Source organism: Trichechus manatus, unplaced genomic scaffold, assembly GCF_000243295.1.
Source record: "Trichechus manatus latirostris isolate Lorelei unplaced genomic scaffold, TriManLat1.0 scaffold00039, whole genome shotgun sequence".
NCBI lineage: Eukaryota > Metazoa > Chordata > Mammalia > Sirenia > Trichechidae > Trichechus > Trichechus manatus.
Genome location: NW_004443975.1, coordinates 5,190,830 through 5,218,374, shown reverse-complemented (window position 1 = coordinate 5,218,374; position 27,545 = coordinate 5,190,830). Strand labels below are relative to the sequence as shown.

The 27,545-nt window shown below is 38.4% G+C and overlaps 1 long non-coding RNA gene across 4 annotated transcripts in view; it reads left to right on the top strand.

Annotated features, from left to right (window-relative positions):
- LOC111820474 (uncharacterized) overlaps positions 1 to 27,545 on the top strand; it is a 163,516-nt gene that overhangs the window by 40,877 nt on the left and 95,094 nt on the right. The window contains exon 1 of one of the 4 annotated variants that reach the window (XR_002824022.1): positions 9,285 to 10,627. The exons of the other annotated variants lie outside the window; for them this stretch is intronic. This is a non-coding gene — a long non-coding RNA (uncharacterized LOC111820474). Of the gene's footprint in view, positions 1 to 9,284; positions 10,628 to 27,545 lie in introns of those variants that run through there. 4 annotated transcript variants of the gene reach the window in all.

The following is a 27,545-nucleotide window of genomic DNA, read 5'->3' as shown; positions in this document are numbered from 1 at the left end:
ATTAGAAAAGTAGTGAAATTAATCCCATTGCTTGGTTTATATTATCTTTTTAACTGCTGATGATAGGCAAGCTTTTTAAAATTGCTTGCTATACTGAGTTACTATAACTTCCGAATGTGGGTATCTCGTCATATATAAACCTTTTGCATGGGTCTTCATGAAGGAAGTGAATCAGATGTGCAGAAAAAGACAAGTTCTTTAATCTCCCACCCATCCCCAATCCAGGCTCTTTGGAGCTACCTGCTTGCCAGAGGTATGCTGCCTAGGCAGGGGGAAAGGAATGGAGGCGGGAGGGGAAGAGAGAGGAAAGTGAGGTCAGAATAGGTTCCTCTGGATCATTTACAAGGAGCCCAAAGCCTTGGGAGGACAGATGTATAGTAGGTTTCCAGACTTTTATAATTTGAGAACCTCGTTTGTCTCCATGTGAATATTATGAGTGTGTAAAAAAAAAAAAAATTTAATAAAATGTAGACTTGTCTGTTGTTGAAAATTACAATGAAAATAACAATCACTCATGATTTTACCACCTAATACCAGTTTTCCTTAAAATTTTGGCACCTGTCTACCCAGTATTATGTATATATGTGCGTTTGTATGTATGTGTGTATATATATATATTCGTTCTCTAACAAACCACGTAGTCTAATGAAAGCCTTGTGTTGAAATAGAATTCCTTAGGAAAGAATCAGCCTTTGAGGCTTCTATACATGCGTCTCATCAGCTTTTTCAGTATATAGTTTCATAAAGATAACATAGAAGCCTTTTTCTTTTTTATAAGTAAAAGTGTTTTTCACAATACATATTTCTAGGCCCTCACACAAATGGAGCAACTGTACATGGGTCAGTTTCAGCAGCAGCAAAAACAAACAGAAAAGGAAACAAAACAAGCATCACCACTGCACACGTGCACGCGCGCACACGCAGTCTCTCAATCTCAGAAGTGTTCTGGTTTGGATGATAAATTACATGTTCACCCTGTAGCTAAAACTTTGAGACTACTTACTGTGTGGCAGCTAGCATTCTAATCATTTGACTTATATTAACTCAGTCCCCGCAACAACCCTGTATAAAGTAGGTACGGTTTTATCCTTGTTTTGCAGATGAGTAAACCGAGGCACAGAGAGTTTAAGTAACTTGCCTGAGGTCACACACCAGGTAAGTAGTGGAATTAGGATTCAAACACAGGCAGAGCTGGTCCTAAAGAGTATGCTTCTCGCTACTGAACTGTCTAGTGTAGATGAAATTGTTCAGTGAACATGCTTAAGAAAAGGATGAGGACAGAACCCTAGAGATTACTGACACTTGAAAGCATGTGAAGAGAATAGAAACTTGGAAATAAGGCAGAGAATAGGAGCTAAAAATAAAAGAATGGACTTTACATAAAATTGAATTTGGTGATTTTAATTTTTCCTCTCAAGAATTGTCTTCATCCCCTTTGAACTGAAGAAAATATTTTACTTTTCACTCTTTAATAAGTGCTAAGTAAGTTTTCCTTGAGATATAAGAAATGAATGTTTATTTAAAGCAATTTGTTTACTTTGTTTTTAAATTTAAGAATATTTTTCCTTAACAGAATTAAGACTTTTTAGAAAGCCTTTTAAGACCTATCCTAACTTATTTATGACAGTTTCTTCATCTATAAGTTAATTTTAGGAAATTTATGGAACTTATTTACCACTGTATCTCCAAACTTCAGTGTTGCTCCTTCTATTTCCACCTCATTTCGTGTTGACTCCAGCTTCACTGTGTTCCCTCTCCCCAGCCCCGTCTCCATCTGGAAGTTGAAGAATGTTAAAGTATCTTATTATTTCATTGAATGGTAGTTTCTAGAACTGAAGATTTTTTAGTAAGTCAGCAGCTACAACTTTATAGTTAACAGTATTTTTATCTGTAGTATGGTTTTTGCAACCAGAGCTTTAGGGCAAAAGAATAATTCTCAGAATTTTAAATGTAACTGTTCAATGAAATTCAACAAACAAAACCATACTTCCCCTCAAAAAAACCAAAACAACAACAACAAAAAACCTCCACTAAACAGGCAGCGTATATGCTTTTTATTAAATTTACCAAACATTAACTGAGGTTGTCGTGCTCAACTTTTCTGCCTCGTATTTAGGAATAGAAAGATGAGTGAGACTGTTCACTGTATTTATTCTCTTTTTACCCTCCTTCCCCTCCCCTCCTTCCTTCCTTCCCTACCTCCCACAAATATTTATTGAGAGTCTACTATGTACTAGGGTATTCCAGGCTTGGGGATATAAATAATGAAACTAACACCTGTCTTCAAATAGCTTACTTCTTAGGAAGATGACAAGTCCATGAGTCAGCCAGTTCACAAAAGTATAGTAAGTGTTGGAGCCAGGGTTCACACCCAGATCTGTCTGGGTTCCCATTACCCCACTCTCCTGTAAGGATTGATAGAATTTAACTTATCTGGAAGAAGGAACAGAATTGAAACAGATGAGGAAGTATGATGAGCAACAAAGAGAAGAGGTCCTTGGTGACTGTTAAGGGGTTGACAGCCGTCTTTGTTGCCATGGAGTTGAGGGATGAAGAGTGAATGGGAAATGAGAAGGTAGACTTCTAAGACTCTTCATGTAGTGAAGGAATAGAGAGGATTTTAGGTTGAGTGAGTAATAAGATAAGCGAATCTTTTAGAATGAGGAGATAAGTATGCTTGCTTGCTGCTTTGCAATGAGGTATAGAACTGGTGGGGTAAGATTTAAAGACGAGAGAGAAGATAATAGAACAAAATGCTATGGAAAATTAGATAATATCAAGAACATAAATAGGAAAGAATTTTGTTTTGCTATATGTTATCAGTATTTCTAGATGGAAATATTAAAAACTACTCTTATCCATACTTTCCTTATTGCCCAACTCTCCGATCAAAAATAGGTGTTTATTGGTTAGAAAAGAGAGAATGTATCTGTTCTAAAGGTTAGATGTGTCAAATTGTCCTTACTAGCCTGAGAGCTCAAGCATAACAATGATTGTGAGGATGGTGCGGGACTGGGCAGTGTTTCGTTCTGTTGTACACACGGTTGCTCTGAGTCAGAACCGACTTGAGGCACCCAACAACAACAGAAACAGCCTGAGAGTACTGTTTGGGTTGTAAATAGCAAGCTTTCTCTTCTTGCACACCGATGTGTGAAAACTCTAGAATTCTCATTCAGTGGGTCTGGGTTGGGACCCAGAAACCAGTTAATTTATTTATTCAGCAAATGTTTATTGAGTGCTTTCCTACGATGTTCTTACTACCATACTGTGTAGATGTTACTAGAAGGTGGCCCAGGTGCTTACTCTCTTAATGAGAGGACAGAGATAATAAACAAGGAATTAGACAAACAGGATACTTTCATGTAGTGATAAGTGCTATGAAGGAAGTAAACCATGGTTTGTGCCAGAGCAGTCCCCTGGCAGGAGAGGGAGATGACTTTTCATAGAGTGACCCTGAAGGACTCTGAAGAGGTAGCCTTAGAGCCGAGGCCTGAGGAGTGAGAAGGAGCAATGCACAGAGCTAGGAGGGGAATGTTAGGAGCAGGGGAAAGAGCAAGTGCAAAGGCTCTGAGGTAGAAGTAAGCTTCTTAGGGTCAGGGAATAGACAGAAGGCAAGGCCAGGATGGCTAGGAAATCGTGGGGGAGGGGAGCAGGAAACATGAGCTTAAATGGGATCAGAGGTTTTTAGAGGCCGAATCATTGAGGACTTTGAAAGACCTTGGGTTTTATCCTAAGTGCAGCAGGAAGTTACTTACTGGAAAGTTTTAAGTAGGGGAGTGACCGAATCTGGTTTTCATCTAAAACAGAAGTAAAAACCATTCAGGCTGCTGTGTGGACAAGCATCCCAGTGGATTCTGATGCAGATCTGTGGTCACACTTAGAGAAACACTAATCTAGATCTTGTAATGCTCTATCTCAAAAGAGCTCTGTCAGGGCAGGGCTCCTGACTAAAAACGACAGCTTGACTACACCCTTTGTTGCCTGTCCCTCCCCAAACTCCACTGAAATGGTAGAAACAAAACAAAAAGAATGGAAGAGATTACAACCCCAAAACACCCCACTGCCATCTAGTATATTTTGACTCCCAGCGACCCTCTAGGACAGTAGAACTGCCCCATGGGGTTTCCAAGGCTATAATCTTTACAGAAGCAGACTGCCGCATCTTTCTCCCCAGAGCAGCTGGTGTGTTCCAACCACTGACTTTTTCTGTTAGCAGCTGAGTGGTTTAACCACTGCGGCTCCAGGGCTCTTCCAGAGACTGGAAATTGCTACAGTTTTTTTGAAATAAGAAAGCAAATGGACAAGTGAAAACTGATTTATCAGAGAGAAAAGTTACAGCCGAAGTGCCTGCAGTGCACCGTACCTCTGAGAAGCATGATACTGTGTCTTTTTGCAGCTCCCAAGAGGCTCAGCACTTGGGAGCCCCAGATACTAAGGAAGGTAGGGGTCTGAAGTGGGATGGAAAGTCTGTTGTACAGGCTGTCTCCCTGTGTGCCCTTGAAGAGAGGTGTTTTCTTCCACCATCAACCCCCTGGCCTCGGGAGACCAAGGCTTATTCTTGTAAAGTTAAGATGCGCTTGGGCTGGGGAGTCAGGGGCAGGGGAAGGCTGACTGGTTTAAAACAGGGAGGTTAGGGAAATCTACCTGTGAACTTTGAAAAAATGGTTACATGAATTTAGAGACATACAGGCTTGAATTCTGCCCCTGCCTTTTTTTCTCCTGTGTGACCTTGGGTAAATTATTGAACATTTCTGAGCCTCAGTAAAATGAGATTAATATTATCTAACTCAGAAAGTAGTTGTGATGATTACGTGAAATTAAAGCAGGTGAAACCAAAACCAAACCCGTTGCCATTGAGTTGATTTCTACTCGTGGTGACCCTATAAGACAGAGTAGAACTGCCATATAGCATTTCCAAGGAGTGGCTGGTGGATTTCAACTGCCAGCCTTTCGGTTAGCAGCTGAGCTCTTAACCACTGTGTGCCATCAGAGCTCCAAAGTAGATAAAGCACTCAAAGTAGGTAAATGATGGTTTTCTTCACTTTCACCCTTCTGTGGCATGTAGCAAGAAGGGGACGTTGTTTTTCTAGAATTTAAGGCAAGTGCAGACCAACTGAAGATGTATAAAATTTTTGAAGTGGAATTCTACTTTTTTTAAGTCTGCCTTAGTTATTTGCAACATGTGTGTTCCTTGTCATTGGGTAGATTTGCCATTGTCATGCTGTGGAAAAAGCCTAGGAAACCAGACTCTGGAGATCCAGGGTCTAGCTAGCCTCCTGTTCTACTAACCAGATAGATGTATGACATTGTATTAGTTACTTACCCACTTGGGATCTCATATTCCTGAGTTGTTAAATGAAAATGTTCCACGACAAGATGATTTCTAAAAAATTGTTTTACTGTAAAATTATATGATCCTGTGATCTGTGAAGCTGAAGTCATCCTTTTGAGACCTGTGTTGTATGACTCAGGATACATTTAGTGTTATAAATTCAGCTTAACGTTTTTGGAGGACTTGAGGTAATTGAGGTTTACTAGACTGGTAGTTGATGTTTGGCTTTATTATTGGAAAATAATTCTAGATATGAAATCTTTTTTTTTTTTTTGAATAGAAATATACCAAGAGTGGCCACCACTTTTCTTCCTATAGAGATAAGTGATCTCGTGGTGCTGTTCACCTAAAGTCATCACCTTTTTATTTTCAGTCATGTGGATTCACCCTTGACACTCTACTCCCCCCGCCCCAATAGTTGTGGACATTCTTCTTCCTAGGATGATCTGGAGTGTGTGTGTTTTAAATCACATTTAACCTTCATAAACCTAATCTTCACTCAAATGTCAAGGCCAAAGGAATCCTTCCCTAACCCCCAGGCTACAGCATGTTATTTGTTTACATGGTGTTTTTCCCTTTTCACAGTCTGGATTATGTATACATAAAATTTTGTGATATCTTTCTTCCAAACCAGTCTGAAAATTCTTGGAGGGCAGTGACCACATCCCTTTGGCTGACTTATTTCTATAATGTCTGGTACATAATTGGCATTCAGGACACATTTTTTGAGTGAAAGAATAAATTTACATTGTTTCCCCATAAATAATAAATGATAGAAATACAATGGTAAATAAAAGCTCAAAATGCCTGTTAGAGTTAGGATTATAGCCTTTGCTATTGCCAAGCAATGGATTTAAAAGGAAAGACTGATGAAGGTGGTTGCATAAATGACTTTTATTGTTGTTTGTGCAAGAACAGTGAACATTGCCTAGTACAGGAAGCAACTTTTTAAAACTGCGGCCGAACGAAGACGTCAGACTGGCCTTCACCCCTTTAGCAGATGTTTTAGAACCTGAGTTCCTTAAATCTTCTTCAGTTGTGTAATAAACACTTTGACATGATGAAAGATTTATTCTGTTAATTTTTGGTCTCTATAAACAAGTGCCTACCTAGATTGGCTAAAAAAAAGAAAAAAAAAACTTTCTAAGTTTTACTAGTTCCTTTTTTAGAAAAAGTTAGTTTCCTTTCAAGTACATAACACTTTAAAATGAGCTCAGCTGTATTAGCAGATAAACATGTTGATTCGTTTGGCTCAAAGCTACCGAATGAAGCCTGGAGGGGCACAGTTTGTTCTTACCCCGCCCAGTGGCAGAATGTTTTTCTTCCTCTCCTCCCTATTGAGGGAAACCAAAAAACAAAACAAACCAAAAAAACCCACCAAACCTGTTGCCCTCCAGTTGATTCTGACTCTTAGTGACCCCGTAGGACAAGGTAGAACTGCTGCATAGGGTTTGCAAGGAGCAACAGGTGAATTCGAACTGCTGAACTTTTGGTTAGCAGCCAGTCTCTTAACCTCTGCGCCACCAGGGCTCCCCAAGTGATACTGCTACTCACCATTTCCTATAATGCTCTTGATTTTACAGGTTTAATCTATAGGGTTCCTATGAGTCTAAATCGACTCTACGGCACAAAGCCGCCACCACCACCACCATCTCTGGTGGCATGTGTCATTCCTTCTACTTGGAATGCCCCCCTTCTTTTTGCCACTTGTTTAATTACCTACATCTTAACCTATTAACAAAATTCACATTAAATGCTGCTACCTCCATGATCTCTCCAGCTGAAAATCCTGTTGCTTTTCTCTGAACATAAAACTTTTCTCTGTAAATAGGACTTTTTACTATTCTTTTATATATGGTATGCTTATAATATTTGAATATGTAGCTTATCTCTGCTAAGATTTTAAGTTTCTTGAGACAATATGGTATAGAGGTTGATGACTGCAACAGATAAACCTCCAAATCTCAGTGGATTAGTATAATTGAATTTTGTTTCTTTCTCAGTGAAGTCTAAGACAAGTACAGTATTCCTGACTAGTAGGCTTTTCTATCTTGTGGCACCACCATTTCAGCAAATGGTTCCCATGAGCACTGTGTTCATCTGCGTGAAGCTGGAAAGAGAAAGAGCATGGAAGAGCACAATTGGGAAGTTTTTTGAGCGGACCTAACCTGAAAGTGGCACATCTCGTTTGTCACATTTCATTAGCTAGAACTCAGTCAGATGGCCGTTTTTTAACTACAAGGGAAACTGGAAAGCATGTGCCTAGGAAGAAGAGGAAATGGTTTTGGTGAACACATGGCAGTTTGACAAAACGCTTAAAAGCTTGGACTCTCAGTGAGACTCGTGAAGAGTGTGCCTCTCAGTCAAGTAGATACAAGAGACCAAAGGGGCAGCTTCTGTCTAGAGGTGAGATGATGGGAAGGCAGAGAGGGTTAGGAGCTGGTTGAATGGACATGGGGAATCAAGGGCAGAAAGGAGGAGTGTGCTGTCGCAGAATGGGGTGAGCAATTAGGGTCACATAACAATTTATGTACAAAATTTTGTATGGGAGACTAACTTGAAATGTAAACTTCATTTAACTACAACAATTTAAAAAAAAAGAAAGGAAAAAAAAGCTTGGACTCTGAAGTCAAGACAAACCTAGATTTTAATTCTGGCCGTACCATTTACCAGCTGTGTGATCTTGGACAAGTTACATATCTTTGTGTCTTGTGATAGTTAGTAAGATGATGCAGGTAGAATACTTGGCATAGCATAGTTACTCAATAAATCTTAGCTATCATCGTTCCCCTCCGTGACATGTGCCGCTGTTGCACAGGTGGTTATTAAATCAGTGTTGAATGGATTTTAAAATGTCTAAGGAGTTTCTTGTGTCATAACTTCTTTTCTTTAGTTAATATTATTATGGTGAGAACTGTCCAGACATCTACCTATACCATAATTTATAAGCTATGCTATGCTGAATTATTCTTACCAAATGAAGTATTTCGTAAATGGATTTTGAAAAGAGGAATCAACAGGTTTTTGGAGGGGTTAGAAGATAAAGTAGGAAAATTTTCCAGAAAGTAGAGTAAACAGTAAGATATGGAAAATAGGAGAGAAAAAGCTAAGACAATTACAAGACAGGTTCAGAAGTTTCCAACATCAGAATTCCAGACTTTCAGAAGGAAATCAGAAAGAATAGAGAGGAAAATCATTAATGAACTAAATCAAGAAAATATTCCAGGATTGAAGGGCATGATTTTTTTTTTCAGATTGGAAGGTCCTATTGAGTACCCTGTACAATGGTGGATAATGGACCCACAGTACAGCACATCGCTGTGGAATTTAAGAACTAGAGTACTTGTAAAGAAAGGGTCAGGAATCAGGATAGCTTTAGGCTTCTCAGCAACAGGAGAAGCAGAAGACAGTGGAGCAGCAGTGCCTTCAAAATTCTAAAGAAAAATGATACCGAAACTAGTCTAACTAAACTGTTACCCAAGTATAAGGGTAGGATAAAGATGTTTTCAGAGAGATAAGATCTCAAAGAATTTATCTCGCACAAACCTTTCCTCAGGAAGTTGGGAAATGTTTTCCATCAAAACAAGGGAGCATATCAAGATAGAAGAGGACCTGGGAGGGAGGAAAGAGTTCAGACCCCGGAGAGGGGTAAAAGAAACACCTAGGATGGTAGCTGGGCACCCATCTAGGGCAACTAGTCCAGACTGGAGCAAGTCAGAAGACTCAGGGAGAGAATTCCTCAAGAAGCTCAAATTGATAGAAACCTGATGTGAATGAATATATTCAAAGGAGATTTGTCAGACTGGAGAGCGGCTTGATTAGGGATAAATATATAGAGTAAATAAGTAAATACAGACAAGTATATAGAAAACTAAACAAGTGAGAAACCAAGGAAAGCAAAATGCTGTGCAGGAAAAGAAAGGTAATTATTGTTTACTACTTGACTCCACTGTGAATACCCTGTGTAGTCATAGTAATAAAACAAAAAGAAAAACCCCTTCATTGGATTTTCTTGGCTGTGATCTTTATGGAAGCAAATTGCCAGGCCTTTCTTCTGCGGTGCCAGTGGGTGGGTGTGAACTGCCAACCTTTAGGTTATTAGTCGCACTCTTAACCGTTTACGCCATCTAGGGATCTAGTCATAATAATAAAAGCTCTAAATATTGATCTAACTAAAATTAGAATAAAACTGTATTGAGAGGATGGGGATGGAAAGTATGGAGGGTGGGAAAAGTAGGAAAGAGAGCTAAATCTTAAAATTACTCAGTGGTCAGTCTCTTGATAATACCCCAAGCTAAACATTGAAGAAGGAGCAACACAAACATGTTACTTAGAGATATGGAGGTAAATTACAAAACAACTAACTAAAGAAAGCCTTTGGGGACAGGACATGTTGGTGAGGGGTGCCAGAGAATAGTTTTTCTTACCAAACCTTAAACATCCAGTAGATATTTTAAAAACTACATGTATATGCATGTGTAACATTGATTAAAAAAAAAAAATCATCAACACCCTGTGATTCTGCTCTATTTTTAAAACCCTTAATTTTAGAGACTCAATCCACTTACTTTAGACTTGCTCTAGATCAGAATTTTTGTTGATTATTTTAGTTTCTCACTTAAATATTATCTTAAGTAGCGGTTAGGTTAGTCGAGGTTCTATAGTGTGTAACTGAATTTGAAACAGGTAAATCCACCTTACTTGTTGTCTTCATTTATTTAGCTACAAGTCCTTATTTATGGGGAGGTGATGGCTGGCAGTTCTTCCACACCAGCCACTCTTCGTTGTTGTTATGTGGCGTCGAGCTGATTCAGACTCATAGTGACCCTATAAGACGGAGTATAACTGCCCCGTAGAGTTTCCAAGGCTGAAATCTTTACAGGAGCAGAATGCCAGGTCTTTTCTCCCTCAGAGCAGCTGGTGGGTTCAAACTGCCTACCACTTGGTTCGCAGCTGAGCACTTAACCATTGCACCACCACAGCTCCTTTCAGCCACTCTAGTGCGAAGGTTTCCCATGTTACACTAATCCTACAGTGCTTTTATTCTGTGTTTCTCAATCCTGAATTTACACATTGTATTTGTATTATGCTGCTTCTGTATGTGTTACATTATGCTCTAAGTGTTCTCTAGTGGATTCTTACCTGGATTTCTTTTTGCCTTTCTTAATTGCCTTTTCTTTGCAGCGTCTCTCTCTTTAGCATTTCAGTAGCAGGGCTGTGTGGTGAGAAACTACATGCTCCTCTCCTGACACCTCTCCAAAGCGTGGATTGAAGGGCAGAACAGGAGACCTGTGGGTGAGTTGCCAGGGCTGAAGAATGCAGCCCTCCGCCAGCATTGCTGGTTCAATAGCTTCCAATCACTCTTGCCATCTCCACTGCCAGCGCTTCAGTTAACTTCAGGGTTCATGACTGACTGGTTTACTATGATTTGCTTATTGCATACCTGTTAGATTCAGAGTTCTTCATTGTTAGTAAAAATTAAGATAGTTAAATTTTGCTAATTTAAGCAGAAAGAGGATTTATTAAAGATATTGGGGGTTTCCAGGAATCAAGGGAAGGGCCAGGCTGTCGGGATTGGCACTACACAGCCAGGGGTAGTGCCTCTGTTTCTGACACATCTGTAGAAGAACACTCAGTAACTTAGTATGTTGCTTTTGAAGATTGCCATTCTTTGTGGTGTATTATAGCTGTTATACTCTTTAATGATAAAATTAGAAGTTGAGAAATTATGATTTTTTTTTCCCCAGGTAGAGGTCATTGGGGGAAAATGATGGCATGACTGGATTTGTATATTCTGGGATTTTAAATCCAGGGATGAGGAGAAAGAAGAAACAAAGTTTCAGGAGATGAAAGTACATCTGTGGTCCATGCTGTGCTTGAGTAACTGTCTGAGCAGAGTGGGAAGAGGGGAGCCTTATGCAGTGTATTTCTCAGGGTGTTGTTCAAACATAATTCAGACCCCTTGATGAGACCCCCCCACTGGTTTTCTGTCTCATGTAGAAGCAAATCTCAACTACTCTTGATGACCTTTAAGGCTCAGAATTATCTGGTTAGAGGTGGATTACCCCGAAGCTAATACAACTCAGACTTTCACTTGCACAGGCCCTTCCCAAGGCTTGATCCCAGTTGGTTTAGGGCTACTGTCGTTTGCCACTTTGACTTCTTCCCTGTCATAGTTCCCGTCCTGTGAGGTGACCACAGGCATTTGGAGTGGCCACAGGCATTTTTCGAGTTCTAAGGAAAAGAGAGTGGGATTGGTGTGATAACATTTGTGTGGTTTGCAATCACTTTCATGTATGATTTAGTTTGCTAGCTGCCTACTCTACCAACTCAGCTGGCATTGTTGTACGAAGGTGCAGGACCAGAGGTTGAATGCCAGTGTGAACTTGTTGTATGGCACTCCAACACTGGGAGAAATTGGGTAATAGAGGAGAAACTCAGATTGAAATGGGTGGAGCCATTTGCAGGTTTGTTGAACATTCTTCTTTTATAGCTCGTATGTGAAGGAAATATGAAAGAGCTTTTCACAACTTTGATATTTGAAATATTTACATGACACTACCATTAGTGAGTTGTGAAACTGAAAGCAACTAAACTATCAGTTATAAAAAACACATACCACCCTGTATTCTAGATGAAAGACTAAACTGTTTTCTCTGGTCTCTCTATAAAAAATATTACAAAGTCCTTTTCATATGAAGAGGCGGTCTAATACTATGCACAGAAAGTATGTAGGAAAAATTTATTATAAAAGTGTGTCAAGGAGTTAATTAATGGAAATAAGATGTTATTATTTCAGATTTTTTAATGTGGTCGTCAGCCTTTAAAAATTTATAATTTGATGGTGTAATTTCCCTTCTCATTCTAAATACTCAATTTAGAACTTCATTTTGTTTTCATAATTTTGCATTATTTTTCTTAAAGGGGGCCCTTCCCCAAATCATGTAAGCTTCAAGCTCCATTAACCCTTCCTTCACCACTGGATCTTCTCTTGTCTGCCTCTTTCCTCAGCTCCTTACTCACTATACATTCCAGTCACATTCATCTGTATGCTCCTCAAGTGGTTCTGCTTGTTCTCACAGCAGGGCTTTTTGCACTTGCCTGGTATATACTTTCGTTCGCTTTTTGAAGGACTTCTCAGTATTTAGTTCTCAGGACAGGTGTCTTCTCAGAGTCTGTCTCTGACCGCTTAATCTAAAGTATCTTTCCTTCCTTCTTCATCTCTACCATATCATATGTTTTATTTTTGTAGCACTGACAGACATCTGACTGTTTTCTTTTATTGTTATTGACTATCTCCCCCTTTTCAAATATAAACTCAATGTATGAGAGAGAAATCGTTCACTGTGATATTTCGAGTCTATAGTTGTGCCTGAACCATTTTAGATACTCAGTAGATACTTGTTGAGTGAAAAATGACTAATGAGCTTGAGCTTGTACATTTTGCCAAGTATTTATTTACTAGTGCAATTCCTTATTTTGTAAATTTTCTTTTTGTGTCATTTGTGTATTTACTGCATATGATCCTGGCTTGTCTTACAGTTTGCATAAACTCTCTTTGATTGTTTCTGCAGCAAATATTGGTTAAGACTGTTAATTAATATTATATTTTAGTTAAACTATTTTGTTATAGAATATTGAAACAGAATGGTGGAGAGAATAATAAAATGAGTACCTAAGTACCCATCCTCTCGCTTTGTTATATTTTACCATTAGATTGATGGAGAGCTGCTTTTGAGTCGACACCAACTCATACGACCTTATTAATGTACAACAGAATGAAATGTTGACCAATCCTGTGTCATCTTCATGATTGCTAGCATGTTTGAGTTTATCGCTGAGGCTGTGTGCCAGTCCGTGTCATTTGGGGTGTTATGATTGAATTGTATTCTCCAAAAATTTGTGCTGTAAATCTTAACCTCTGTGCTGGTGGTTATAATCCCATTTGGGAATGGGTTATCTTTGTTATGTTAATGAGACAGGATTAGTGTAGAGTGTGTTTTAAGTCAGTCTCTTCTGAGATAGAAAAGAGATTAACCAAGCAAGCAGGAGAGGCAGAGATGGGGGAAGAGAGATTCCAAGCCACATGAAGGTCACCCAGAAGCAGAAGCTCAAAGAGACAGGGACTTTCCCTCAGAGCTGACAGAGAGGAGAAGCCATCCCCTAGTGCCAGCACCCTGAGTTCGGACTTGTAGGCTCCTAAACTGTGAGAAAATAAATTTCTCTTTGTTAAAGCCACCCATTTATGGTATTTCTCTTATAGCAGCACTACATAACTAAGACACTAGGGGTCTCCCTCACCCTCGTTGGCCTTCTGCTTCACTAAACGTGATGTCCTTCTCCAGCGATTGATCCCTCCTGATGATGTTTCCAAAGCACAGAGTCAGACAGTGTTCTCTTGTGAGCCATAGGATTTTCAGTGGCTAATTTTCGAAAGTAGATCACCAGGTCTTTCTTCTTAGTGTGTCTTAGTCTGGAAGCTTTACTGAAATCTGTCCACCGTGGGTGATCCTCCTGGTATTTGAAATAGCGGTGGCATAGCTTCTAGCTAGCAAGCCACCATGGCTCAACCGACTGACAGATGAGTGGTGGATTTTAGCATTAGGTTCTTTCTTTTTGTTTTTTTGAATTAAGCATTACAGGTACACATGATGCTTCTGTATCCCTCCCTAATGTTACTTCTTCTTTTTCCGTACTTATTCAGAGGTATATTCAGAGGTGTTACCTTGCATTTACATTGAAAAATTTTTCCTATGTATAAATTCATATATAAGCAATAAAACAATAGAGCTGGTAAGTTTTCAAACTTAACAGAGATGGTATTATTCTGCATATATCCTCTGAACCCTCTTTTTTTTTTTTAACATGCTTTATGTTGACACATGGAGCTTTTCATTTCTTCATTTTCACTGCTGTGTAATATTCATGGATAAACCTATTTATTTAATAATTCTTCTGTTGAGGAATCTTTAGGTGGTTGCCAATATTTTTGCTATTACTAACAATGGTGCAATGAATGTTTTTTGTGCAAGCCCCCCTTATGTATATGTGAAGTTTTTCTAAGATGCGTAACTGGAAGCAGGATATTGGCGGGTCGTAGGGTATGCTCTTCTTTAACCTTTACCACATTTTGTCATGTTAGCTTTTTAAAGTGGTTGTTACCTGTTTGTTTCTACCAGCAGTGTACGAGGCGTGTCATTTCTCCGTGCCCTTGCTATCACTTTGTTTTGTCATACATTAGCTTTTGTCATTCCTGACGTATGAGAAATGGTATTCAGTGTTTTAGATTTGTATTCCATAGTTAGTGGAGGGGTTGCATGTTCTTTTTATATGGTTACTGGCTATTCTATTTATTTATTTATTTTTTATAGTTTATTTTTGTTGTTGTTGAGACTATACACAGCAGAACGTAGACCAGTGCAATAATTTCTACATGTACAACTTTGTGATATCGATTACATTCTTTGAGTTGTAGCAACCATCCTCACTCTCCTTTTCGGCGTTGTTCCTTCTCCATTAACATAAACTTACTGCCCCCTAAAATTTCTGTCTAATCTTTTGAGTTGTTGTTGTCACTTTGATCCCACATAGGTAGATCTTAAAAGAGCACGGTGCTCAGTGCAGACATTGTTTACTAGTTAAGCTCAACTATTGTTTGGTTTTATGAAGACTTCAGGGGATATTTTTGGTTTAAGGTTTAACGATTATCTCAGGGCAGTAGTTTCAGGGATTCATCCAGCCTCCATGGCTACAGGATGTCTGGAGTCCATGAGAATTGGAAATTCTCTTCTGAATTTTCCCCCTTTTGATCAGGATTCTTCTATAGAATCTTTGATTAAAATGTTCAGGAATGGTAGCTGGGCACCATCCAGTTCTTCTGGTCTCATGGCAAAGGAGGCAGTTGTTCTTGGACGTAATTAGCCACACATTCCATTTCCTCCTCCTATTCCTGACTCTCTTGTTCCTCTGTTACTCCAGGTGAATAGAGAACAATTGTACCTTGAATGGCTACTTGGAAGCTTTTAAGACCCCAGGCACTATGCAGTGAACTAGGAGGCAGAACAGAAGCACTAAACACGTCATTAGGCCAATCAATTAGGATGTCCCATGAAACCATGACCCTAAGGAACCAGATCCCATAAAATGTTTGGTTGTGCATAAGCAGTCTCAGCAGCTACTCTTCTTTTGTTTTTGTGTAGTTGTTGTAAATAGATCTATCACACAACTTTTGCCAGTTCAGCTTCTTAAAGGTGTACAACTTATTGACAGCAATAACATTAATTAGCTGTACAGCCCTATCCTTAATACGATTTTTTCATCCCCATAACTGAAATTCAGTAGTCTATAAGTGGTAACCTTCCCTTTCCCCCCCAACCCTCTTGCCCCTGTTAACCACTAATAAACTTTGGTTTCTATATATTTACCTTTTCTTGTGTTTTTATAAGGAGCCCTGGTGGTCCAGTGGTTAATGCACACAGCTGCTAACCAAAGGTTGACAGTTTAAACCCACCAGCGGCTCCATGGGAGAAAGATGTGGCAGTCAGCTTCCAGAAAGATTTACAGCCTTGGAAACCCTTTGGTGCCATTCTGCTCTGTCCTATAGGGTTGCTATGAGTCAGCATTGACTTGACAGCAGTGAGTTGGTTTTGTCTTTTTATATAAGTGAGGTCGTACAATATTTGTCATGTTGTGATTGACTTATTTCACTCAGCATAATGCCTTCACGCTCCATCTATATTGTAGAATGTCTCTTACTGGCTAAGTAGTATTACATTGTATATATGTACCACATTTAGTTTATCTGTTGATCCGTTGATGGGCATTTAGGTTGTTTCCACCTTTTGGCTATTGTGAATAGTGCTGCAGTGAACGTTGGTGTACAAGTCTCTATCTGAGTCTCTACTTTCAAGTCTTTTGGGTATATACCTAGGAGTGGAATTGCTGGGTCATAATGGTAGTTCTATTTTTAGTTTTTTGAGGAACTGCCATACTGTTTTCCAAAATGGAGGTACCATTTTGCATTTCAGTCAGCAGTGGATAAGGGTTTCAATTTCCCCACATTCTCATCAGCATTTGTTGTTTTTTGCTCTTTTTTTATCTTAGCTGCCCTAGTGGGAGTGAAATGGTATCTCATTGTGATTTTGATTTGTGTCTTTCTGGTGGCTAATGACATTGAGCATCTTTTCATGTATTTGGTGGCCACTCGAATGTCCTCTTTGGTGAAATGTCTGTTGAAGCCCTTCGTGCATTTTTTGATTGGGTTATTTTATTTTTGTTGTCGAGTTGTCAGTTTTATATAAATTTTGGTTACTAGATTCTTGTAGGATATATGGTGTGGTGGTTAATGTTATGTGTCAATTGGTTAGGTCGTGATTCCCAGTATTTTGTAATTGTCCTCCATTTTGTGATCTGATGTACTTGTCCTCCATTTTGTGGTATTGTATGTATACCCTTTCTCAAGTCACACATGCCCTTACTCAAGTCACACCCTTCCTCAAATCACCACCTTACTCAAGTATCTGATGAGGGGTGTTTCCTTGAGTGTGTGATCTACATCCAGTATAGATGGATGGTGTGGCAAACTTTACTCTTGCTCTGGATCCCGCACCTAGCTCATCATCGTCTGACCTGCTGATTCTGGGATTCGCCAGTGTCTGCCAGCTTCTGCAGCCCTGTGAGCCAGCAGCCTGCTGTCTGACCTGCTGATTCTGGGATTTGCTGGCCTCTGCAGCACCATGGACCAACAGCTTGTCATCTGACCTACCAGTTTGGGATTTATCAGCCCCTGCAACCACATGAGTCAGCAGAAATCTCCATCCCAAAACCTGACACATGGATTTGGGATTTGAGACACACAGATTTGGGATTTGCCAACCTCCACAACTGTGTGAGCCATTTCCTTGAGATAAATCTTAATACACACACACCCACATGCGCGTGTGTACACACACACACACACACACACACACATCCCACACACACATACTTTGGACATGTTATCAGGAGGGACCAGTCCCTGGAGAAGGACATCATGCTTGGTAGAGGGTCAATGAAAAAGAGGAAGACCCTCAACGAGATGGATTGACACAGTGGCTGCAACAGTGGGCTCCAGCGTAACGATGATTTGAGGATGGCACAGGACCTGGCAGTGTTTTGTTCTGTTGTACATAGGGTCGCTATGAGTCGGAAGCAACTCAGTGGCACCTAACAACAACCACACAAATACACGCTTCATTGATTTTGCTTCTCTAGAGAATACAGCCTAAGGCATGTGGTTTCTGAAGATACTCTCCCAGTTAGTAGCTTGTCTTTTTACTTTTTTGGTAAAATCTTTCGATGAACAAAAGTTTTTAATTTTTACGAGGTCTCATTTATTTTGCCTTTTGCTGTTTGTGCTTTTGTTATTGTATCAGATAATCCATTGTTAAAAGCTAGGCCCAACAGTGTTGCCCCTGCATCTTCTTCCAAGAATTTTTATGATTTTAGTTTTCACATTTAGGTCCTTAATCCATTTTGAATTTGTTTTTGTATATGGTGTGAGGCATGGATCCTGTTTCATTTTTCTGCATGTGAAAATCCAATTCCCCAACTCCGTTTATGGAAGAGATTCTTCTTTCCCCATCAAACGGACTTATCACCCTTGTCAAAAACCAGTTGACCATAGATGTGTGGGTTTATTTGTGGGTCTCAGTAGATGTCTCTTGTTATACCAGGACCAGGCTGTTTTGGTTACTGTAGCTATATGATATGTTATAAAATCAGGAAGTGTGAGGCCTCCCACTTTGTTCTTCTCTTTCAACACTGCTTTAGCTATTTGGGACCTCTTGCCATTCCATGTAAAGTTGAGGGTTGGTTTTTACATTTCTGTTAAGAGGGCTGTTGACATTTGGGATTGTGTTGAATCTGTAGATCACTAAGGGTGGTAATGACATTTTAACAATATTAAGTGTTCCAATCCATGAACATGGAACGCCTTTCTATTTATTTAATTCTTCTTTAATATCTTTCAGCAATGTTTTATAATTTTCATTGTATGAAGTCCTTCACATCCCTGGTTAAATTGATTCCTAGGTATTTTATTCTCTTAGATGCTATTGTGAATGGAATTAGTTTCCCAAATTTCTCCTTTAGATTTCTTATTGCCGGTATATTGAAACCCAGCTGATTTTTGTTAGCCTTGTATCCTGCAACTTTGCTAAGTTCTTTTATTAGCTCTGCAAGTTTTCTTGTGGACTTTTTGGGATTTTCTACATATAGAATTATGTGATCTGCAAATAGAGATAATTTTACTTTTTCTTTTCCAATCTGGATACCTTTGGTTCTACTTATTTTGTAAATTGCGTTTTCTATCCTTTTTCTTTTACTCTTCCATCCCTCTTTTGTATTAGGTTATTTGTCTTTTTATTATTGATTTGTAGGAATTATTCAGGTGTTTTGGCTATTAATCATTTGTTATTTGCATTGCAAATATTTCAGTTTGTGGCTTGTCTTTTTAGTTGTGTTTGTACTGAATTTCGTTGTACTTGAATTTGTAATTTTAATAGAGATAAATTTATCATTCTTTTTCTTTATGGTTTTCCTTTTCGTATCTTGTTTAAGATCCTCTTCCCGTACATAAGAGTCCCTGGGTGTTGCAAACGTTAACGTTCTCGCCTGCTAACTGAAAGGTTGGAGGTCCAAGTTCACTCAGAGTTTCCTTGGAAGAAATGCTTGGTAATGTACTTTCAGAAAATCAGCCATTGAAAACCTTATGGAGCACAGTTCTACTCAGACACACATGGGGTTGCCATGAATTAGAATCCACTTGATGGCAACTGGTGTTAGTTTTTTTCCCCTACATTAAAGTTATAAAGATAGTCTCTTTATTAATTACCTATTGCTACATAACAAATTACCACCAAAACCTAGTTCCTTAAAATTATAAACATTTATTATCTCTCTCAGTTTCTTGGTTCAGGAATATGGGAGTAACTTGGCTAGGTGGTTCTGGTCATGGTCTCTTATGAGGTCACAGTCAAGATGACAGTCACGGTGGCAGTCATCCAAAGGTTTGACTGGGATGGGAGGATTTTCTTTTAAAGATAGCCTGCTCACATGGCTAGAAAGTTGATGATAGCTGTTGGTAGGAGACCTTAGTTTCTCTCCATGTGGTCCTTTATGAGGGTTGCTTGAGAGTCCTTATTACGTGAAGGTTCCTTGAGAATGTGTGCTCCAAGAGAACACGACAGAAACTAATGTCTTTGATGATCTAGGTTTGGAAGTCACACACTCTCAGCCTTACTCATTGTGGAAGGAGACTATACAGGGTCTTGAATACCAGGAATTGAGGATCATTGGGGGCCATCTTGGAAACTGGCTCCTAGAGTCTCCTGTATTTTTTGTTCTAAAAGACCTAACGTTCTTTCAGATTTAGGTCTTTAATCTGTCTGGAATTTATCTCTCTCTCTCTCTCTCTCACTCTATTCTCTCTCTCTCTCTGTGGTGTTAGCAAGGGGATCTACTCTTATTATTTTTTAAAGGCATAATAATTATTCCAGTTCCATTCATTGAATGATCCATCATTTATTTCTTCATTGATTTTTTTTTTTAATGCTACCCCTGTCATGTATCAGTGTTGTTTATTTATTTCTGGGCTCTCTGTTCTTCTCCTTTAGCTGATTTTTGTGTTTGTATGTCATTTCCACCATACAACAAGTCTTGGCATCTCCTAGGCAAGTCTCTCCTGTTTTGTTCTTCATGACTGGCTTGGCTCTTCTTGTCACCAAAGAGCCATTATATCTCCATCAAGAGAGGCATGGCTAAATACATTCATCTGAATTTTAGATTCAGTTCCCTGGTTCCATGAAAAATCCTGTTGTGATTTTGCTTATTTTAAGGAGTAGAAAAATGTAATCTTCTTTTTTTTTAAATTAGAAAAGTAATAGTTGCTTACTAAGGATTGGTAAATACAGATAAGTAGAAAAAAACTTTAAAAAAAATCATCAGTAGCCCCATTACCCAAACATCGCCATTGTTGTGGCATTAGGAAGCTTTAAAGATTTGATTTTGAAAAAATGACATCATATCTACAGCAGAAAGTATCAGATAAGGATTAGTATTCTTATTATATAATATGCTTCTATAAATCATTGAGAAAATGATAAAACAACCCAATAGAAAAATGCAGAAAGGACATGACAAAGGAGGAAGCACAAATGGCTAAGAGCAAGTGAAAACATGAGGAAAATGTAAAACAAAACCAAAATAAACAGGATTTTCTTATCCTTCCAGAATACACCTTATAAGCAAGAATAGTGAGACTTTGTCTTGCTTACTTTGGACATGTCATCAGAGAAGACCAGTTGCTAGAAGAGGACATCATGTTTGGTAACAGAGAGGGTCAGTGAAAACAAGGGACCCTCCATAAGGTGGATTGACCCAGTGGCTGCAACAATGGGCTCAAACATGCCAATTATTGTGAGGATGGTGCAGGACCGGCTTATGTTTCATTCAGTTATACGTAAGGTCACCGTGAGTTGGAGCTGACTCGAAGGCAACCACAAACAACAACAACATAGTACTGTATACGAAAAGAAAGAAGCTAGAGACAGTCTTAGGTACCTATCAAAAGAGCAATGGATAAATAAATAAGTGCATCCATACCATGGAATTCTGAGCAGCCATTAAAAAATAATATATGTGTGTATTGTTCTCTTATGTGCTAACAGGGAAGGATGTCTGAGGCATAATGTTGAATGAAAAATGTAAGTGAAAGAATAGTTTATATAATATGGTGTTATGTTTATGACAAAATTATATACATATATATTTATTTGTCTATAAACAAATTCTAGGATAAATACAGCTCTATTAAGAGTAGTTAACCAAAAGAGTAGGATGTGTAAGAGAGGAGACTTTAATTTTGTATTATTTGGATTTTTTTTCAAAATCATGCTTTGCTTTGTTCTTAGCATGCAATATGACAGAATAATTGTTCATTAAATGTTAGCTGCTATCATCATCATCAGTCATTATCATGTTCCCTCCAACTCTTCAAGAATTTTATTTAGTGTGGTCAAAATATTGTAATTAAAAGATGTGTTATGATTTTACTTAATCATATTCCTATTGTTACATGAATAAGCAACTCTAATTTTTCACCATTATATGTGACATTTCAATGAATAGGTTAAACTTTTTGAAAGAACGTTTTATGTGATTATGGGAGTAATATATACTCGTGGCAAATTTAATAAATATAGAACAATTTTTACTAGAAAATAAAAATGACCTATAATGCTGCCACCGAAGCACAGCCTGTAGTGTTTTATTATGGTTTCTTTGGGTCTGCCCCCCTACTTTTTGTGGTAACAGCTTTATTGAGATGTAATTCACATACCATTTAAAGTGTACAATTCACTGTTCTTAGTATATTTAGAGAGTTGTGCAGCCATCACTATGATACATTTTAGAATATTTTTATTACCCCAGAAAGTAACCCCAGACCCTTTAACAGTACCCTCTCCCCCACCCCACTGCAGTCCCCCATCTTCCTCAAGTAGTGAACTAACTCATTAGCAACCATCAGTCTGCTTTCTGTCTGTATAGATTTGCCTCTTCTGGACATTTCATACAACTGCAGAAATACGATCTGTGGTTTTTAGTGACTGGCTCCTTTAACTTACATGTGTTGTTGCACGTGTCAGTACTTCATTCCTTTTGATTTCTGAGCAATACTGCATTGTATGCTGTAATAAATTACCATAAATTTAGTGGCTTAAAAGAACATAAATTTTATCAGACCATATTTCTGTAGGCCAGAAGTCTGACATGGGTCTCACTGGGCTAAAATTAAGGTATCAGAAATGGTGGATTCCTTTCTGGAGGCTGTGGGGCAGAAGCTGTTTCCTTGCCCTTTCTACCTTCTAGAGGCTGCCCACATTCCTTGGCTCGTGGTCACCTTCAAAGCCAGCAATGGTGGGTTGAGTCCTCATGTCACATCACTCTGACCTTGTGTCTGTCATCATATCTCTTTCTCTGACACTCTTTTCTGCCCCCCTTCCACTTTTAAGGACCGTTGTGGTTACATTGGACCTTTTAGATAAACCAAGATAATCTCTCAAATTTAACATTAGTCGATTAGCAACCTTAATTCTATCTACTTTAATTCCTTCTTGGAGTGTAAACTAACGTATTCCTACAGGTTCCAGGGATTAGGCCATGGACACATTTGGGGATCATTATTCTTTCTATCACAGATAGATATAGAAAGAAACCTGTTGCCATCAAGTTGATTCCAACTCATAGTGACCCTATAGGACAGAGTAGTACTGTCCGCATGAGGTTTTCGGCTGGTGGATTAGAATTGCCGACATTTTGGGTAGCAGTCGAGCATTTTATTTATCCATTCATCAACTGATGGACAGTTGGATTGTTTCAGCCGCTCCCCCCCCCCTTTTTTAAAAAAAGAAGAAAACAGTTAAGTTACAGTATAAAATAAATTTTTTATTGTTTTTGTTATGACTATAGTTACGGCTTTTTATATGTATTGCCAAATATAAAAAGTGTGTCACTTCTTAAGACTCTTATGCAGAAGACATAAGAATAACCATTTTGTTACACTCTTAGTAGATTATTAATTTGAGAGGCAAAGAATAATACTCAGTTTGAGTTTAAACTTGAATTTTTTAAAAATGTTTTCCTATATGGAGGGATATTTTCTCCTTTAAAATTTTCTGTTCATACACTTGGTATATTTGTCATTAAAAAATTTATTTTTTTAGGCTATATTTTTGATAATCATTAATGCTTTGTGACAGTTCCTGTAAATATTTTCCTGAATCTGTTTGTCATGGAATTTTATGTGCTTTTTTGTTTTGGGTTTAGTTATTGTTTTTGGCTTGTGAGTTTAGTTTTTAGCCTAAAGAACTCTTAAATTTGCATATGGGCACATCTGTTACAGTTCTCTTCCTTCTTTCTTTCCCCTTCTGCTTTTAACTATCCCCATGACATCTGCTTTTGCTTTAATCAGAAAGCCTTTCCTATCTCTAAATGGTTTGATAGCTATTTGGTTCTATACTATTTGTTAAAAAATGGTTTTGCTTTTAAATTGTTTTTCTACTCTTAAAGATATTAAAATTTGTTTTGTGTATAGTGTGAGTTGGTCGAACTGGACTTTTCTCCTCAGAGTGTGAACTATATATACAAATACAACTTTAAAATTTTTTATTTTTAAAATTAATGTAAAGTAAAATTAATTTTTTTTTTGGTGTACCGTTCTGTGAATTTTAACACATGCCTAGATTCGTGTGCCAGCTACCACAGTCAGGATAAAGAGCAGTTCCACCACCCCAAAATACCTTCTTGTGACCCCTAACCTCTGACCACCACTGATCTCTCCCATCCCTATAGTTTTGTCGTTTTGAGAAGTAAGCTCTCCAGGATTCTTTTTTGTTGTTGTTAAGTTTTTATCTTGACATAATTTCAGATCTGTAAAAGAGTTAAAAGAATTACAGATAATTCCATATACACGTTCCTCACATGTTAACATTTTCCCACAATTGTGTTATCCTTTTTCTCTCTCCCTTCCCTTCCTTTTCTTCTTCTGTCCTTCCCTCTCTCTCTCTCTTTGCCACCCTTCCTCTCTGTCTATGATATTTAACATATATTTATATCAACAGATTTTAAATATATTTAAAAATACATTTTAAAATGATACTTTAATGGAAACCAAAAGCCCAGTTACTGTTGAGTCGATTCTAACTCATGGTGACCCCACGTGTAGCAGAGTAGAGCTGTGCTCTATAAGGTTTTCAAGGCCGTGACCTTTGGGAAGCAGATCATCAGGCCCTTCTTCCAGGGGTCTCTGGGTGGATTCAAACCACCAACCTTCTAGTTAGTAGTTGAGTGCTTAACCATTTGCTCCACCCAGGGACATCTATATTTAAATATGTATATTTTTTCTGAACCATTTGAGAGCAAACTGCAGATGTGATGCCCCTTTTACCTTACATTATGAATTGTTTCCTGAAACAAAGACATTATTTACATATTAAAGTACAGTTGTCAAAGTAAAGAAATTCACATTAATACAATAATATTACCCAGATATTGTCAATAATTGCCTTTACAGCCCTCCACCTCTAAAACAAGGTCCTGGGTCATCAGTTCAATTTAATGGTCATGTCTAAGTCTGCTTCAATCAAGAAGCACATGATGTCGATTCGTCCCAGTTCTGGTGATGATAACTTTGATCACCTGGTTAAGGTGGTGTCTACCAAGTGTCTTTTCCATTATAAAGTTGTTGTTTTTCCCTTTGTAATTAATAAGAATCTTGTAGTGAGATACTTTGGGACTACATAAATATATGGGTTACTTCTCAAACTTTGGCCTGCTGGTTTCCATATCCGTTGATGGTTCTTGCTGGAATCATTTGTTAATTATTAGTGGTGACTTTCAAATTGTCTTTCCTTTTTCATTTTGCAGTTGACTTTTTACTATGAGAAAGAGATGTCTTTCTCCCTAACAAAAAAAAAACCCTGTTTTTTCATTGAGTTATAATCTTTCATTATCAATGTTCTGAAATGCTTAAATTATCCTAAATTTGGCCTGTGGAAGCCCCTTCACACCAGCTCTTGTATTCTTTAGACATGTCCCCATTTATTTTTGAGGGCTCTTTTTCTTTCTGGTACGAGATATTCTAGGCTTCTCATATACTTTCCCTGACTCAGCCCTAGAACGAGCCTTTTCTCCAGCGAGCTCTGGTTTATTTCAGTGGAGAATAGTATTTCCTTTATTCTTAATTGCCTTTGTTCTTCATTATATATGTTTTCTTCCTGTGCTATCCTGATCTGTTCAATTTTTGCATGAGCATCATACTGCTTTAATTCGTTTTATGTCTTAGTTATCTATTTTATTAAATCTCTGCTATGTATTTGAAACTGATAAGCAGTCATACTTTCTCCCTTGTTTTTTTCTTTTTTTGCCATCAAGTCGACTCCGACTCATGGCAACCCCATGTGTGTCAGAGTAGAACGGTGCTCCATAGGGTTTTCAATGGCTGATTTTTCAGAAGTAGATCACCAGGCCTTTCTTCCTCTGGGTGGACTCCAACCTCCAACCTTTTGGTTAGTAGCTGAGCATGTTAACCACTGGCACCACCCAGAAACCCTTGTCCTTTGTTGTTGTTACTGTGTGCAGTCCGGTTGATTCCGACTCATAGTGACCCTTAGCAGCTGAACGCGTTAACCATTTGCACAACCCAGAGACCCTTGTCCTCTAGAAACCCATAATCTCCTGTTTTTCCTGACCTCTTCGTATGTCAGAGCATATTTTCCTTCTGGATTCTTCTTCCTTCATTAGGATTTTATAGGGTAGAGGGCACCCAGGAGTCTGCCGTTGCCCTGGAGAACCAGGCACCGCCTGGTCAGGCATTGTTGGTGAGGAGTCAAAATTGGTTTCATCCCTCTGGGGGCAATTTGGTAATATGTATTGAAATTACAGATGTATGTTACCACTTCAGGGAATATATCCTACAGATACATTTATGCATATTCCTAATGATATAAGGTTATTCACATGAGTTTTGTTTGTACTAACAAGAGATTTGAAGATTGTCCACAATAATGGTTTTCTACTTATGTCTGCACGAGGCTGGATTTTCTTCATATATGTCAACCGAAACAACATATTGCAACAGAGTAGAAAAAAGCCCAAATGTCCGTTAATAGGTGATTGGCTGAGTAAATTATAGTACAGCAAACAGTGGAATATGCAGTTGAGAAAGAATTGGAAGCTATATATTTATTTTGAAAAATAACTGCAATAAAAAGGGAAAAGAGCAAGGTGCAGAGCATTCTGTACTTTTTTGTGTGAAAGGGGAGAAAATAAGATTATAATTGTATTTGCCTATATTGGCATAAAGGAACTCTGGAAGGCAAAACAGGAGCCCTGGTGGCACAGTGGTTAAGCGTTTGGCTGCTAACCAGAAGGTCAGCAGTTCAAATCCACCACCTGCTCCTTGGAAACTCTATGGGGCAGTTCTACTCTGTTCTGTAGGGTCACTCTGAGTCGGACTTGACTTGATGGCAATGGGTTAATACTTTACTGGAGGAAGGAGAGTATGAACTGGCAGGTGATTGATGGGTGGGGATGAGACTCTTTGCTGTATCCCTTTTCAATTTATTTGATTTTTGACGTGACTGTATCACCTGTTTAATTAATTACATTTTAAAAATGACTTTCAGTATAAATTAACTTGGGTTTGACACAGCATGCGTTGATGCTTTGTAGTTCTAAACCTCAGGCTTACAGTGTCATGTTCTTAACACAGTATAGAAAGCTCTTTTCAGCCTCATACTTTGCCACCTCCAGGTTCATATTTTATATTCCAGCAACGTCAGATTGTTTGTAGTTCTCACATATAGTTGTTTCATATTTGTGTATGTTTTGCCTGTATCTTCTCCATACTCATCTTGTAAGATCAGTTGATGTGGTCTTCTGTGGGAAGTCATCTTGAACTTCTGCAGGCTAAGTGATTCTCTCAGAATACACTCGGAATAGTTGTCTATTATTGCTCTCGTTGCATTGCATTGTAATGATCGGTGCCTTTATAGTACCTAGCCATAGAACTCAAAGATTTGCTATAATGTATTTTCTTTGATATTATTGCCTGTAGGGTGGGGTCATCTCTCAAATAGCTTATAGTCTGTAATGGAGACAGACAAGCAGGAATGTAACATAAGATAGAGTGTAGTAAGTCAGATAATAGGCATATGGAAAGGTTATACTTCCAAAGGAAGCCTTTGACATGGGTCTTAAAGATGGGCCAGAGTCCAGATGGAGACATTTCAACATGCCTGGTTAGGAGCTGCAGATAATCTGGGGTAGCTTCAGTTTAGAGGAATCATGACTCAAGGTGAATCAGGGAGAAAAGGAAAAACAGGGACAGATTGTGAGAGGCCTAACATTCCAGTCTAAGGAATTTCAATATTGTCTTGTAGGCAGAGTAGGACTATTGAATGTTTTTGAACAAAGAATCACTGTGTTCAGATCTGTGCTTTAGAGTGATTACTTTTATGCTTTATGTAGAATGGTTTAAAAAGGGAAGAGGATGAGTGGTAATATCTTACCTGTTAAGGTAATTTATAGTTTAACTACAGTGTTGAATATGGAATTAAAAAAGGAACAGCTAACCACATTTTCAGACTGCATTTTTTTTTTTTGGTTCATATAG